Source organism: Sinocyclocheilus anshuiensis, unplaced genomic scaffold, assembly GCF_001515605.1.
Source record: "Sinocyclocheilus anshuiensis isolate Anshui unplaced genomic scaffold, SAMN03320099.WGS_v1.1 scaffold341, whole genome shotgun sequence".
NCBI classification, from domain to species: Eukaryota; Metazoa; Chordata; class Actinopteri; order Cypriniformes; family Cyprinidae; genus Sinocyclocheilus; species Sinocyclocheilus anshuiensis.
In genome coordinates, this window is record NW_015536488.1 from 170,978 (window position 1) to 185,666 (window position 14,689).

Consider the following 14,689-nt stretch of genomic DNA (forward strand, 5'->3'; position numbering starts at 1 on the left):
GTGTGTGTGTGTGTGTGTGTGTGAGTGTGTGTGTGTGTGTGTGTGTGTGTGTGTGTGTGTGAGTGAGTGTGCGTGTGCATGTGCGTGTGTGTTGAGGGACCAGGAACTCAGGCAGATGTTATTTCCATTCATTTCTCATCACTGGTTTATATGATCAGACTCCAGACAAATGTTTGTTTTTGTGTGTTTTTTTAACATGGAACTGGAGAATAAAAATATTCAGCGTTGTTGAATTGGTTTCACCTCTTCTGCTGAAAAGATTTGAAGTTCACTCTTATTGGTAGCTGAAAGCATTCTACAATTAACCAAAACATTATTAATACATGAGAAATGTTGAACTGTTTGTTAATGAACTCAGTGTTACTACTGAAACTGAGAATAAAACACAAAACATTATTTATAAAATCTACACTACTAATCTTGGGGTCATTAAGATTTCCTTTGTTTTTAAAAAAAAAATTTTTAATACTTTTATAAAGACATTTATAATGTTGCAGTAGATTTCTATTTCAAATAAATGCTGTTCTTTTGAACTTTCTGTTCATCTGTGAATCCTGAAAAATAAAATGTATCAGTTTCCACAAAAATATTGTGCAGCACGACTGTTTTCAACTGATAATAATCAGAAATGTTTGTTGAGCAGCAAATCAGCATATTAGAGTGATTTCTGAAGATCATGTGACACTGAAGACTGGAGTAATGATGCTGAAAATACAGCTGCGCATCACAGAAATACATTACAGTTTAACAGAGATTCACATAGAAAACAGCTGTTTTACATTCTAATAATATTTCACTGTTTTACTGTATTGTTGATCAAATAAATGCAGCACTGGTGAGCAGAAGAGACTTCTTTCAAAAACATTAAACATCATATTTTTGAGCACTACTGTATTGTTCCAGTTCTAAATTCTCTTTGAACTGATTCAGACTGATTATAATATGGCATCTGATTCTGAATTCTGTATTAATGCTCTAACCAGTCGTTCCTAGAAGATCTTTGATCATTACGTTACTTGGCAACCAAAAACGGCCTATAGTTCCACTAATGAGCTCGATCAGTGATCAGAGGAACTGTGTGTTATGATTATTATTAGTAAATGTGCTTCATTATTGCACATTGATGTTTTTTTATCATATTATTATCAGCATTATTGTACTTTAATAATTAAATAGTTTGACACACACTGTATAACTTGAGCAATGCAGTGAAACACACACACACACTCTCTCTCTCTTTCACACACACACTCACACGCGCACACGCACACTCTCACACACATTGTTTCAGCACAAATGTGCAGATTTTTCCCGTCCTCTGAACATGTTAGAACATGCATTCATACGCTAATCCTTCATCACATGCATATTAAAGTGTGTGTGTGTGTGTGTGTGTGTGTGTGTGTGTGTGTTGCAGAGACTGAATCTTTAGGTGTGAAAAATGCAAATATAAGCTGACAGGCCCCTCCAGCAGTGCATGTTGGGAAAATGACTGTGCCATTAACACTTGTTAGCTTTCTGAGTTGATTTTCATTTGATTCTGCTGGTTTCTCTGCGCCGCTGTCGCTGCCGGCGAATGAGAGCGAGAGTAATGTTTGTGAATGAACGCTGCTGAAAGGCTGCTGAGTGACATGTGTAAATGAACTCGAGCACATGAAATCACACACACACACACACACTCACTCTCACTCTCACGCTCACACACACACACACACTCTCACTCTCACACACACACACACACTCTCACTCACACATACACACTCTCACTCACTCACTCACTCACTCACACACACTCTCACACACACACACACACCTCACTCACACACACACACTCTCACACACACAAACACACACGTGCTCAACACTCACAGCTATCAGGACGATCAATAACTCTTATCAGCAGCTGTCCACCTTCACTCTTTCATTCATACGTCTTTTCCTGCTGGCCAATTCTTGCCTTGATTTGTGAAAAGATTGATTTGTTTCCTAAAAAAAACAGATGTCTTTCGTTACAGACGTTAGGAATTTATATTGAGCTGTATTGTTCACTACTGTATCACTCGCTTCTCTATTTTCTGATTCATTTAGATTTTTTTAATGTGCATTTGTATTGCCAAAGAAGTGCAAAATAAGTACAATGAATGTGAAATAACCGGATTTATCAATTATCAGAATGAAGTGATCTGTCAGTGGGGTCAGAAAAATAATCTTGTTTTCCCTTTGAATTACGTTTATTTTCCTGACCCTACTGACAGATATTTTGACATAAATGTTCTTGTTTTAAGCATAAACTCACTCATAAATTGTCAGAAAACAAGATTATTTTTAGTAATTTTCCGGTGTCTTGATGGAATAATATTCATACTGGAAAACAAGACAGAAATACTGAATAAGAAATCATTTTTGCATTCTGTGTTGATTTCCACGTAATCTGTCTGGAAGCCAAACCCGTTGAGAATTGCTGATCTGGAGGGTCTTTTTCTCTCCGTTTCTGATCTTTTCTCTGTTTTTCAGCCTGGATAAGCCGAGTGGATCTCCATCTGTTCTTCATTCTCTCTTCAGATGATTCTCTCTGATCAGCTCTTATTTGCTCAGTTGTGCGTCTCAGAGTTTAAAGATAAACGCTCAGTGACTCCAGATCATCACGGTTTGCTCTGCTCTAATAATTCATCACATCCAGACAATCAGAACCATCACACACATTCTGATGAATTCATATTGAGCCCTTTCTTTCTCTCTATACTTTTACATTTGTATTTTAATTTTGAATGTGCATTTGTATTGCCAAAGCGTTTCAAAATGAGTAAAATAAAAGTAAAATACCTACAGTGCGAATGGAGTGAATTAGTAGTAACGGTAAAAAAAAAACATTAAAACTATTAAAAGGATAAAAATGATAAATTTACGTTTATTTCTCACACTTTTATCCAAATCAATGTACAAGGAACATCTTAAGCAATTTGTGATTTTAAAAATATAAAATAATTATAATATAATATTATTAATATTTATTCAGTTTGTATATTTTTAAATTTCTTTTAAATTTGTATGTGCACTTGCATTGCCAAAGCAGAGCAAAATAAGTACAATAAATGTAAAAAACTATAATGCAAATGGAGTAAAGTAGTATTAACAATAAAGATAAAAATTGATTAATGAGATAAAAATGATAAATTTATGTTTATTTATTTGGCACACAATTTTATCCAAATCAACTTACAAGGAACATCACAAGCAATTGTCCATAAGAAAAAATAAAATGAAATAAAATACTATTAAATGCATTTATTTTTATTTATTCGGTTTATTAATATAAAAAAACCTAAATAAATTCTTTGTCTATGTAATATAGCGTATGAATGTAACTTTTGACTCTTTTGGTTGCCAAGCAACGCAGCAACATTGATACAGATGTGTGTCACAGGTGCAGCTCATCCAATCAGCATTTAGAGTTGTAACAATGTTTCATAATTAGAAATGAACAATGAGCTGATCAATTTCTTCTTTATAGAGAAAGTGTTTGAGCCGTGATTGAGCGTCCAATCCGTCTCCATGACGCTCCTCACTGACCACCGATGATGATTTTTCTCTTTTAGTTTGATCTCAGTTTTTGCATCTGTTGAATAGCATGTTGTTGCCATGTTTTAACTCGTTGTTAGCATGTTTTAGCATTTTGCTAGCATGATTTATCACGTAGCTATCATGTTTTAACATGTTTCAACACTTTGCTTACACGTTTTAGCATGTTGCTAGCATGATTTAACATGTTGTTAATGTGTTTTAACGTTGTAAACATGTTCTAGTTTGTTGTTAGCATTATTTAACATATTGCTAACATGCTAGCATGATTATTACATTGATAGCATGAATTAGCATGTTTATAACATGTTGTTTGCATGTTTCTAGCATGATTTATCATGTTACTAGCATGACTAGCTCATTGTCAGCATGAATTAGCACGTTGATAGCATGTTGCTAACAGGTTGTTAGCATTTTATAGCATGATTTGACATGGTTAGCATGAATTAGCATGTTTAGCATGTTGTTTGCATGTGTCTAACATGATTTAGCATTTTAACATGACTATCAAATTGTCAGCATGAATTAGCATGTTGTTAGCATGAATTAGCATGTTTCTAGCATGATTAACACAGTGTCAGCATGAATTTGCATGTTGCTAGCATGTTGCTAACAGGTTGTTATCATTTTTCTAACATGATTTGACATTGTTAACATGAATTAGCATGTAGCTAGCATGATTAGCATGCAGTCCACCAACTCATCCTCAGTTTGTAAACAAACCGTAATAACATCAGACCATTATCCTCATCAGCAGGACGATTTACACACTTTCCCGTTCAAATCACACACATTTCTACTGCAGAATTAGCGAAGTTAACGATTAAATGCAAACAGTCAAGAGATGATTTTCTGTGCTTTTGAAGCCGGTACAGTGATTTATTCTGCTTTGACCTGCGTTTGTCCTCTGACACTCTGAACCGCTGCAATCCGGGTTTCATTAGTGCTGAACGTTTTGGAGACAGTGGGATTTTTCCAATAAAGAGAAAATGAGGGAATGTTTGGCCTCTCGTAGCGTGAAACTCTTCCACTGAGCCGCTTGTGTTCGGTGTTTCGCTCGCGGCTCTGAGAGAGAAGTGCAGGAAATCTCTCGTTTCGTTTGGGGTTTCTTTTTCCGACGCTCAACACCTGTCTGGAGTTTAATGCCTGTGCTTTTGGGTCACACACACACACACACACACACACACACACACACACACACACACACACACACACACACCCATCCACACACACACACACACCCATCCCCATAATTCCAGCCCACCTGCCTCTCTCACTCTCACGTGTGTCTTTGCTGTGTCGCTCTGCTCTTTACACACTGAACGTCCTGCAGGAAACACAGGGTGTGTGTGTGTGTGTGTGTGTGTAGAGGTGTGTGTGTGTGTGATAGTGAGTGTGTGTGTGTGTGATGAGCCAAAGATGAGCCATTTCCTTTCTAGTCTCCGGGTCACCATAACGGCTTCCTCACTCACACACACACACACACTCACACACACACACACACACACACTGAAGGAGCGTCAAAACTTGTGACTGCAGTCAAGTGTGTTTGCTGGTCCGTCATCATCTATTATGTCGCAGTAAGTTTGTTTTTCACTCTTTCTGACTTTATCTAGCTGACAGATAACATGGATATGAATGTTTTGTTGATCTACATCAAGATTTTAGGATGAACCGCATATAGGACACCGGGGCTAGTTGTCACACGGGGACGTTAACCCATTCGGTTTTGAGTCATAAATACTAGTTTTCTCTAGCACTGGTTTGGTATGTCGGTTTTAAACATTTAGTTCTGTTGCAAAAGACATTTGTGTGGATTCTGTTCTTCAAACTGAATGTACAGTATCATATTTTTGTTTTTGTTGATTTTCCGGGGCAAGTTGTCAGTGTGTTTCATATATTGCAGTATTGATTACTTAGAATTTCTGAGTAATGTTTTCATAATTTTTGTTAACTTTTATATATTTGGTGTTTCATGAATTGTTTTGCGTGTCATAATTGTTTTATTGTGTGTGTTTTGTTGTAAAGTCGATCAGTGGGGTTTTTCTTTACTCTGAACTCACCCAATATAATGTGATAATATCAAGGAACTGTAGTTTTATTGTTGTTGTTGGTCTCAAGGTGTGTGTTTATGTAGAAATTCAGAAAGCTCCCCACCCTAAATATCCATTACAGTAAACAGTGTGACAACTAGCCCCGGTCTTCTCTGGAGAGGAAATGGTGTGTTTAAGTCTTGTAACTGGTCACCATTTCATTTGAGTTTCTCGCTGCAGTAATCCTGCAGTGTGACAAATTAAATTTTTTAAAAATACAAATATTCCATGTGTTTCATTGTACTAAATTTTGCATTTGTGATCATTTATACAAAAATAGTCAAATTGACTAAGTCACACCACAGTTCACATAAACTACTATACTGACATTTAATATCTAGGTGATGCTGTGTGTGTGTGTGTGTGTGAGGGAGTTTGCGTGTGTGTGTGTGTGTGTGTGTGTGTGAGTGAGTGAGTGAGTGAGTGAGTGCGTGTGTGTGTGTGTGTGTGAGTGTGTGTGTGTGTGAGAGAGTGTGTGTGAGAGAGTGTGTGTGTGTGCGTGAGAGTATGTGTGAGAGAGTGTGTGTGTGTGAGTGTGTGTGTGAGAGAGAGTGTGTGTGTGTGAGAGTGTGTGTGTGTGAGAGAGTGTGTGTGAGAGAGTGTGTGTGTGTGCGTGAGAGTATGTGTGAGAGAGTGTGTGTGTGTGAGTGTGTGTGTGAGAGAGAGTGTGTGTGTGTGAGAGTGTGTGTGTGTGAGAGAGTGTGTGTGAGAGAGTGTGTGTGTGTGCGTGAGAGTATGTGTGAGAGAGTGTGTGTGTGTGAGTGTGTGTGTGAGAGAGAGTGTGTGTGTGTGAGAGTGTGTGTGTGTGAGAGAGTGTGTGTGAGAGAGTGTGTGTGTGTGCGTGAGAGTATGTGTGAGAGAGTGTGTGTGTGTGAGTGTGTGTGTGAGAGAGAGTGTGTGTGTGTGAGAGTGTGTGTGTGTGAGAGAGTGTGTGTGAGAGAGTGTGTGTGTGTGCGTGAGAGTATGTGTGAGAGAGTGTGTGTGTGTGAGTGTGTGTGTGAGAGAGAGTGTGTGTGTGTGAGAGTGTGTGTGTGTGAGAGAGTGTGTGTGAGAGAGTGTGTGTGTGTGCGTGAGAGTATGTGTGAGAGAGTGTGTGTGTGTGAGTGTGTGTGTGAGAGAGAGTGTGTGTGTGTGAGAGTGTGTGTGTGTGAGAGAGTGTGTGTGAGAGAGTGTGTGTGTGTGCGTGAGAGTATGTGTGAGAGAGTGTGTGTGTGTGAGTGTGTGTGTGAGAGAGAGTGTGTGTGTGTGAGAGTGTGTGTGTGTGAGAGAGTGTGTGTGAGAGAGTGTGTGTGTGTGCGTGAGAGTATGTGTGAGAGAGTGTGTGTGTGTGAGTGTGTGTGTGAGAGAGAGTGTGTGTGTGTGAGAGTGTGTGTGTGTGAGAGAGTGTGTGTGAGAGAGTGTGTGTGTGTGCGTGAGAGTATGTGTGAGAGAGTGTGTGTGTGTGAGTGTGTGTGTGAGAGAGAGTGTGTGTGTGTGAGAGTGTGTGTGTGTGAGAGAGTGTGTGTGAGAGAGTGTGTGTGTGTGTGTGAGAGAGTGTGTGTGTGAGAGTGTGTGTGTGTGAGAGAGTGTGTGTGTTTGTGAGAGTGTGTGTGAGAGAGTGTGTGTGTGTGAGTGTGTGAAACTAGTTTATTGAATATAGTCAAACTTGTTGAACACACAACTAGTGAGTCAGACCTTACTAGTTAAACAGGCGCATAAATCGTGTGTGTGTGAAAAACTTTGAAGGTTGCCTTGTTCTTGTGGTTCTCTTGCTTTTTCTTTGTACAATGCCAAAAGATAATACCCTAGACTGCATTTATTTTGCAGTGAACTCTAATATATTGTTATTATACTTATAATCAGCAAGTATAAATCAGTAGTTTTATATACTGTAGCACCAGTGTTTTTCATTCAGTTACTCCACTTGCAATAATTCATGCACTGAAAAAATAGTGTTTAAAGAATTTTCACACAGAAATTGCTAGTAAATCTCACAAAAAAAAAAAAATTGCATGTAACATTGAATTAAACATGAAAATGTGAATTTAAAAAGCTGAAACATACTCTAATAAACTTTGAAACATATATTTTTTTACCAGTCTGCGATGTCTGTTTCAACTACTTGCTCATATAACAGGCTGATATGACTGCAGTTTTACACACTTCTCAGCAATGGAACTTGATCCACGACAGTTATGTTGTTTGGCATTGTAGAATGTTTGAATCAAGTTGTTAACGAATTCTGATGAAATTAATGTAAGTGTTGACATTTGAATATAGCTGTTTATGGACAAGACTTGTTCAGCCTTGGATCAAAGCTCATGCATCTTCAGCACTGTGCTGTTTCCAAAATTGAATTTACACTCAAATGGATGTTAAATTTCAGTTGTGAGGGTAATTTGACTAGCTTGTAAAATCAGTAAAATAGTCATAATAACCTGGGAATTATATATGTTTAACATAGACATCTGAATTAATTTGTAAGCAGTGAAAGTGGGATTTATTAACTTATAATTGTGAATAATTATATTATATGAATATATTAAAAATAGTAATAATACATTTTATTTTATTACTCAATTTTAGTTAGTTTTTTCCAAATAAGTACAGTCCTGTGCAAAACAAATATTACAGATATTATATATATTATGCAAAATATATTGTTTTTAATTTCTCAGAAATTATTGTGCTACAGTGAAGTGTGACATCCTTTTAATCTAGGATGTTTGAATCAAGTCATTAGCCATTTGAAATTTAATTTATAATAAACTAGGATACCACACTGCAAAAAAAAGTTTTTTAGTATAAATATTTAAACTTTCTTAAATCAAGATGCATTTACTTTAGAAGCAAAATGACATGAGATATTAAGACTTGTTTTTAAAAAAATGTCTGAATTTTGTTAGTTTTTGCTTAAAACAAGTCAACACTCTTAAAACAACACTCCAGTGGAGTCAGCAAAATAATCTTAATTCAATCTTTTTTTTAAAAACAAGATTTAATATGTTAAGTCATTTTGCTTTTCAAATAAATGAATCAATTTAAGAATGTTTCGATATTTGTAATGGAAAACAAGACATAAAATACAAAGTAATTGGTGTGAATGAAGAGTGGTTTTGAGGTAAAAGGGCCACTGGGTCTCAGATCTCAAACAAAACATGAGAGTTAAAGTGTGTGACTCAGTTTAAATGGATTTTCTATTTTGTAACCTCCGGAAAACTTCACATGAACTCCCTGATGCTTCGTTTCACGCTGTGCAGCATTGTTTAAAGTGTGTGTGTTGATGAATTTCCTCTGGGCTATCACAATGTCATCCTTCAGTCCAAACAGATGGCCTGTGTGTGTGTGTTTGTGCATGCATGCTTGTGTGTGTGTGTTTGTGAATGCGTGTGTGTTTATGCATGCATGTGTGTGTGTGTGTGTGTGTGTGAGGGAGTATGTGAGTGATAGTGTGTGTTTGTGTGAGAGAGTGTGTGTTTGTGCATGTGTGTGTGTGTGTTTGTGCATGTGTGTGTTTGAGCATGTGTGTGTGTGTGTGTGTTTGTGAATGCGTGTGTGTGTGTTTATGCATGCATGTGTGTGTGTGTGTGTGTGTGTGTGAGTGAGTGTGTGAGTGAGTGATAGCGTGTTTGTGTGAGAGAGTGTGTGTTTGTGCATGCGTGTGTGTGTTTGTGTGCATTTGTGCATGTGTGTGTTTGAGCGTGTGTTTGTGAATGCGTGTGTGTGTTTATGCATGCATGTGTGTGTGTGTTTATGCATGTGTGTGTGAGTGTGTGAGTGATAGTGTGTGTTTGTGTGAGAGAGTGTGTGTTTGTGCATGTGTGTGTGTGTTTGTGAATGTGTGTGTGTGTGTTTGTGTGTTTATTGTTGAGGCCACCCAGCTGGTAAAATTCCCTTTCTATCTTTCCTCCTGCATTTGTGGTTTAGTTTGCTCAGAACGTGTCTATATTTGCTTACATGCATGTTTGTGCATGCATACGTGTGTGTGTGTGTGTGTGTGTGTGTGTGTGTGTTCCTGAGGGTAATGCGCTATTGTAATTACTGGTTACTGTTCCTTTTCTTTGAACGCACAGTCTTGATTAAACTGTGTTAAACAAAACTGCTCTGGCGTTCTGATCAGGTAGTGACATGAATGAGTGTGTGTGTGTTATTCTCTTGAGTGCTGTAAGCCTGTAAAGACGGATCATTGTGGAACATTGATCTATATGCCATCTGACTGATGGCCACTCAAAAGTTTCTCACACACACACACACACAAACGTGTTTTACTCAGTATCTGTGTGACAGGTATTGGCAGGTCATAAATACATTTGATTTTAGATGTACATTTGATTTTTTTAAGTGTCAGAATAATTAGTGCTGGTGGGTTTTCTGTATCTGAGCGAGTCGGTCGTAATGAAATTGAACCCCGCAGGGAGTCATTGATCGTGTCTGTGTCACTAACACACTGGGTCTCGGTGTGTCTGTCAAATAGAAGCTGAAAATATTATGGTGATTTTAAAGGGATAGTTTAGCCAAACATTCTTGTATGGAAAATATATTGTATGTAATATGTAGGGGTGAATTCATGTAAATTTGGACACTTTTTGCTATTGAGATGAATGGGAAAAATGTACCAATTATTCTGAATTAACCCTTAAACACATTATATTATATATTATAACCCCAAATACATTTATATATATATATATATATATATATATATATATATATACATTTGCTTAATGTTAAGTTTTTTTGTTAAGGCAAATAAATGTATGCTTAGAAGAAAAAAGTGCTGTTGATTTAAGAAAATTTTTTTTTTCAGTCATTTCATTGCAAAAAAAATTTTTTTCTTTCTTTTTTGTTTTTTAATTCAATAAAATAAATGAAACTCTTTTTTTAGAAAAATTGAGAAATATTCAAAAAATTTAAGTTATGTTTTCTTTGGCAAATTATTATTATTAATTATTAAAATGATTAATAATTTTTCATTGGTAAATTATTTTATGCTTAAAACAAGAACAAAATTTATATTAATTAAGAAAATATTTATATTTTTTAAAAGTCATATATTTCACTGCAAAAAAAAAAAAGGTAAAAGTTAATAATTCAGTCAAATAAATAAACTTTCTTGAAACCAGATGCATCTAAATTATGATTTTCTTACTCTGTTGGCATATTATTTAATGCTTAAAATGAGAAAAAGTAGTATGGATTAAGAAAATATATATAGATATTTTTTGCATTGATACGGCTTTAGATTGACATGACGACAGCGTTTTCATTGCTGCTTGAGTGATTTCTTTCTGCCGTTATTAACTCCGTGAATCTGTCTGCTGGAGCTGCAGTTAAAGTCTCCTCAGACATCAACAAACAGCTCTAAAACACACCAGAAATCATCTGAGGAGACGCACACATGAGTGATGTTCATCAAACACTCGAGTCACGTGAAGGCTACAGAGCAATTCTTCATCAGGTTCAGTGTTTTGTTCCTTGTAATCATGGCTTGTTTATCGGGGCCTTTGATCAATACGCATTTTGTGATCATTTTCTCTGATTCATGCCAGATAAAAGTCAGAAAGATGAACAGGAGAAACACTACAAAGCCCTTTCATCTCTGAGAACATATTAAAGCCCTGAACAGAATTATGCTTACTTTTTGTGCTTTTTTCTAAAATTGTCCACTACTAAATCAACTCATGCCTCCTGTACGGACAGTTTAATTTTGTAAATCATTTCAGACTTAGATCTAATCATAATGAGTACTCGTATCACATTCTTAATCCGTATTTTTGTAAAAATATACATCTTTGACTATATAGACAATAGTTGCTTTATTTTTATTTTCTATTCCATGGCAACCAAAAAAAAAACAATTGTGAGATATAAAATCAGAATTCAGGGAAAAATTGTCCGAATTGTGAGACGATAACTCAGATGTGTGAGAAAAAAAATGCAATTGCCTTTTTTATTTATTCTTTGGCAAATTATTATTATTAATTATTAAAATGATTAATAATTTTTCATTGGTAAATTATTTTATGCTTAAAACAAGAACAAAATTTATATTAATTAAGAAAATATTTATATTTTTTAAAAGTCATATATTTCACTGCAAAAAAAAAAAAGGTAAAAGTTAATAATTCAGTCAAATAAATAAACTTTCTTGAAACCAGATGCATCTAAATTATGATTTTCTTACTCTGTTGGCATATTATTTAATGCTTAAAATGAGAAAAAGTAGTATGGATTAAGAAAATATATATAGATATTTTTTGCATTGATACGGCTTTAGATTGACATGACGACAGCGTTTTCATTGCTGCTTGAGTGATTTCTTTCTGCCGTTATTAACTCCGTGAATCTGTCTGCTGGAGCTGCAGTTAAAGTCTCCTCAGACATCAACAAACAGCTCTAAAACACACCAGAAATCATCTGAGGAGACGCACACATGAGTGATGTTCATCAAACACTCGAGTCACGTGAAGGCTACAGAGCAATTCTTCATCAGGTTCAGTGTTTTGTTCCTTGTAATCATGGCTTGTTTATCGGGGCCTTTGATCAATACGCATTTTGTGATCATTTTCTCTGATTCATGCCAGATAAAAGTCAGAAAGATGAACAGGAGAAACACTACAAAGCCCTTTCATCTCTGAGAACATATTAAAGCCCTGAACAGAATTATGCTTACTTTTTGTGCTTTTTTCTAAAATTGTCCACTACTAAATCAACTCATGCCTCCTGTACGGACAGTTTAATTTTGTAAATCATTTCAGACTTAGATCTAATCATAATGAGTACTCGTATCACATTCTTAATCCGTATTTTTGTAAAAATATACATCTTTGACTATATAGACAATAGTTGCTTTATTTTTATTTTCTATTCCATGGCAACCAAAAAAAAAACAATTGTGAGATATAAAATCAGAATTCAGGGAAAAATTGTCCGAATTGTGAGACGATAACTCAGATGTGTGAGAAAAAAAATGCAATTGCCTTTTTTATTTATTTTATTCTGTGGCTTAAGAAATAAATAAATAAACTTCAGGCCTGTTAAAAAATTGAAAAATAAAATAAAATAAAAATAATTTTAGAATCTTCTGACAACGGTGACATCATTCAATCTTCTTTACTTAAATTATGGTAAAAAATATCTAATATTTTTTAATTTAATCAATGAAAAAATGACAGTTTCAATCATAATGTGGGGTTCAATGACTCATAAAATGTGAAACTTGAAACCTGAAATTGGTTAAAATCATCAAAGTTTTTTTTCATTTTTTTATTTTTAAATATAGTTGTTTATAGACCGGTCATCAAAGCTTGTCTTCAGCACTGTGTTGTATCCAGAATAGAATTTACACTGAAATGGATGGTAGATTTCAGTTATGAGTGTAATTTGACTGGCTCGTAAAATTAATAAAATAATCATAATAACCTGGGATTTATGTGTGTTTTACTCACAGGTCTGAATTCAGTTGTAAGCAGTGAAAGCTGGATTTATTAACTTAGAATTGTGTAAAAATATTTAGTAATAATATACTTTAAAACTACATTTTTAGTGTAAATTTCTTAGAACATCTACATCCCTGTACAAAACAAATGTTGTTTATTGCTTTTAATTTCTCTGTAATTATTGTGCTATAGCAAAGTGTAAAATTTGAATGGCAAATAGCTTTCTGGTGAATTCTTTAAAGTAATGTGACAAATTGCATAGAAATGTTGGTGTTACATTTTTATGCAAGTTATTAATATATATATATAAATAGGCTGAGAGAAACATGGAGGGTTTTAGGGCCCTGATGAGCATCAGGATCAGAAGCTTCACCAGTCAATAGAGAGAGAGAGAGAGAGAGGGAGGAGAGAGAGGATAGAGAGAGAGATAGAGAGAGGGAGGAGAGATAGAGATAGAGAGAGGGAGGAGAGATAGGATAGAGAGAGGGAGGAGAGATAGAGATAGAGAGAGGGAGGAGAGATAGGATAGAGAGAGGGAGGAGAGATAGAGATAGAGAGAGGGAGGAGAGAGAGGAGAGAGAGAGATAGAGATAGAGAGAGGGAGGAGAGAGAGAGATAGAGGGAGAGAGAGAGAGAGATAGAGAGAGAGGGAGAGAGCGATAGAGAGAGGGAGGAGAGAGAGAGAGATAGAGAGAGGGAGGAGAGAGACAGAGAGAGAGAGAGGGAGGGAGGGGAGAGAGACAGAGATAGAGAGAGAGGGAGGAGAGAGACAGAGATAGAGAGAGAGGGAGGAGAGAGAGAGAGACAGAGATAGAGAGAGAGGGAGGAGAGAGACAGAGATAGAGAGAGAGGGAGGAGAGAGAGAGAGACAAGAGAGAGGGAGAGAGAGACAGAGATAGAGAGAGAGGGTCGAGCGCACAGCTCCGTGAGACTCGACACGAGTGTGTGTGTGTGTGTGTGTGTGAGTGTGAGTGAGCTGTGACACACAGGAGGGAATGACATGAACGCTCATGAGAGGAAGCGAGGAAGAGACCTGTAAGCACTCGCTGCTGCTGCTGCATGACACACACACACACACACACACACACGGGACAGGAGAAAGTGAAGATTCAGAACTGTGTGTGTGTGTGTGTGTGTGTGAGAGAGACAGATAGTTTCATCTAGAGTTGGACAGAAGTGGATGGACGCTGCAGCAGATTCTGATGCTTGTGGTTTGTGTTTCAGACGCAGACAGCAAGTGTTCCTGAGAGCCGACAACACACCTGCTGCTGCCCTGCCCTCCCTACAGGTATCTATCTATCTATCTATCTGTCTATCTATCTATCTATCTATCGTTCTATCGTTCTATCGTTCTATCTATCGTTCTATCTGATTGCTTCTGTTTCGCCTTTATCTGTTTCTCTTAATCTCGTCTTGTATCGCTACACGTCTCACACATTTGTGCTTGTATTAGTGGTTGTTTTCTTTCTTTAGAGGAAAGACTTGAGGAATAATAGTCAGAAAACCGATGAATGATTGACAGAGGAAATCAAGTGTGTGTGTGTGTGTGTGTGTGTGTGTGTGTGTGTGTGTGAGTGTGTGTGTGTGTGTGTGTGTGTG

At 36.5% G+C, this 14,689-nt stretch overlaps 1 long non-coding RNA gene across 1 annotated transcript in view; it reads left to right on the plus strand.

The window, feature by feature from the left end:
- The first annotated feature begins 14,000 nt into the window (after positions 1-14,000).
- Positions 14,001-14,689, plus strand: part of LOC107685003 (uncharacterized) — a 2,498-nt gene continuing 1,809 nt past the window's right edge. Inside the window, exons 1-2 of the long non-coding RNA XR_001633916.1 lie at positions 14,001-14,125; positions 14,315-14,378. This is a non-coding gene — a long non-coding RNA (uncharacterized LOC107685003). The remainder of the gene's footprint in view (positions 14,126-14,314; positions 14,379-14,689) is intronic.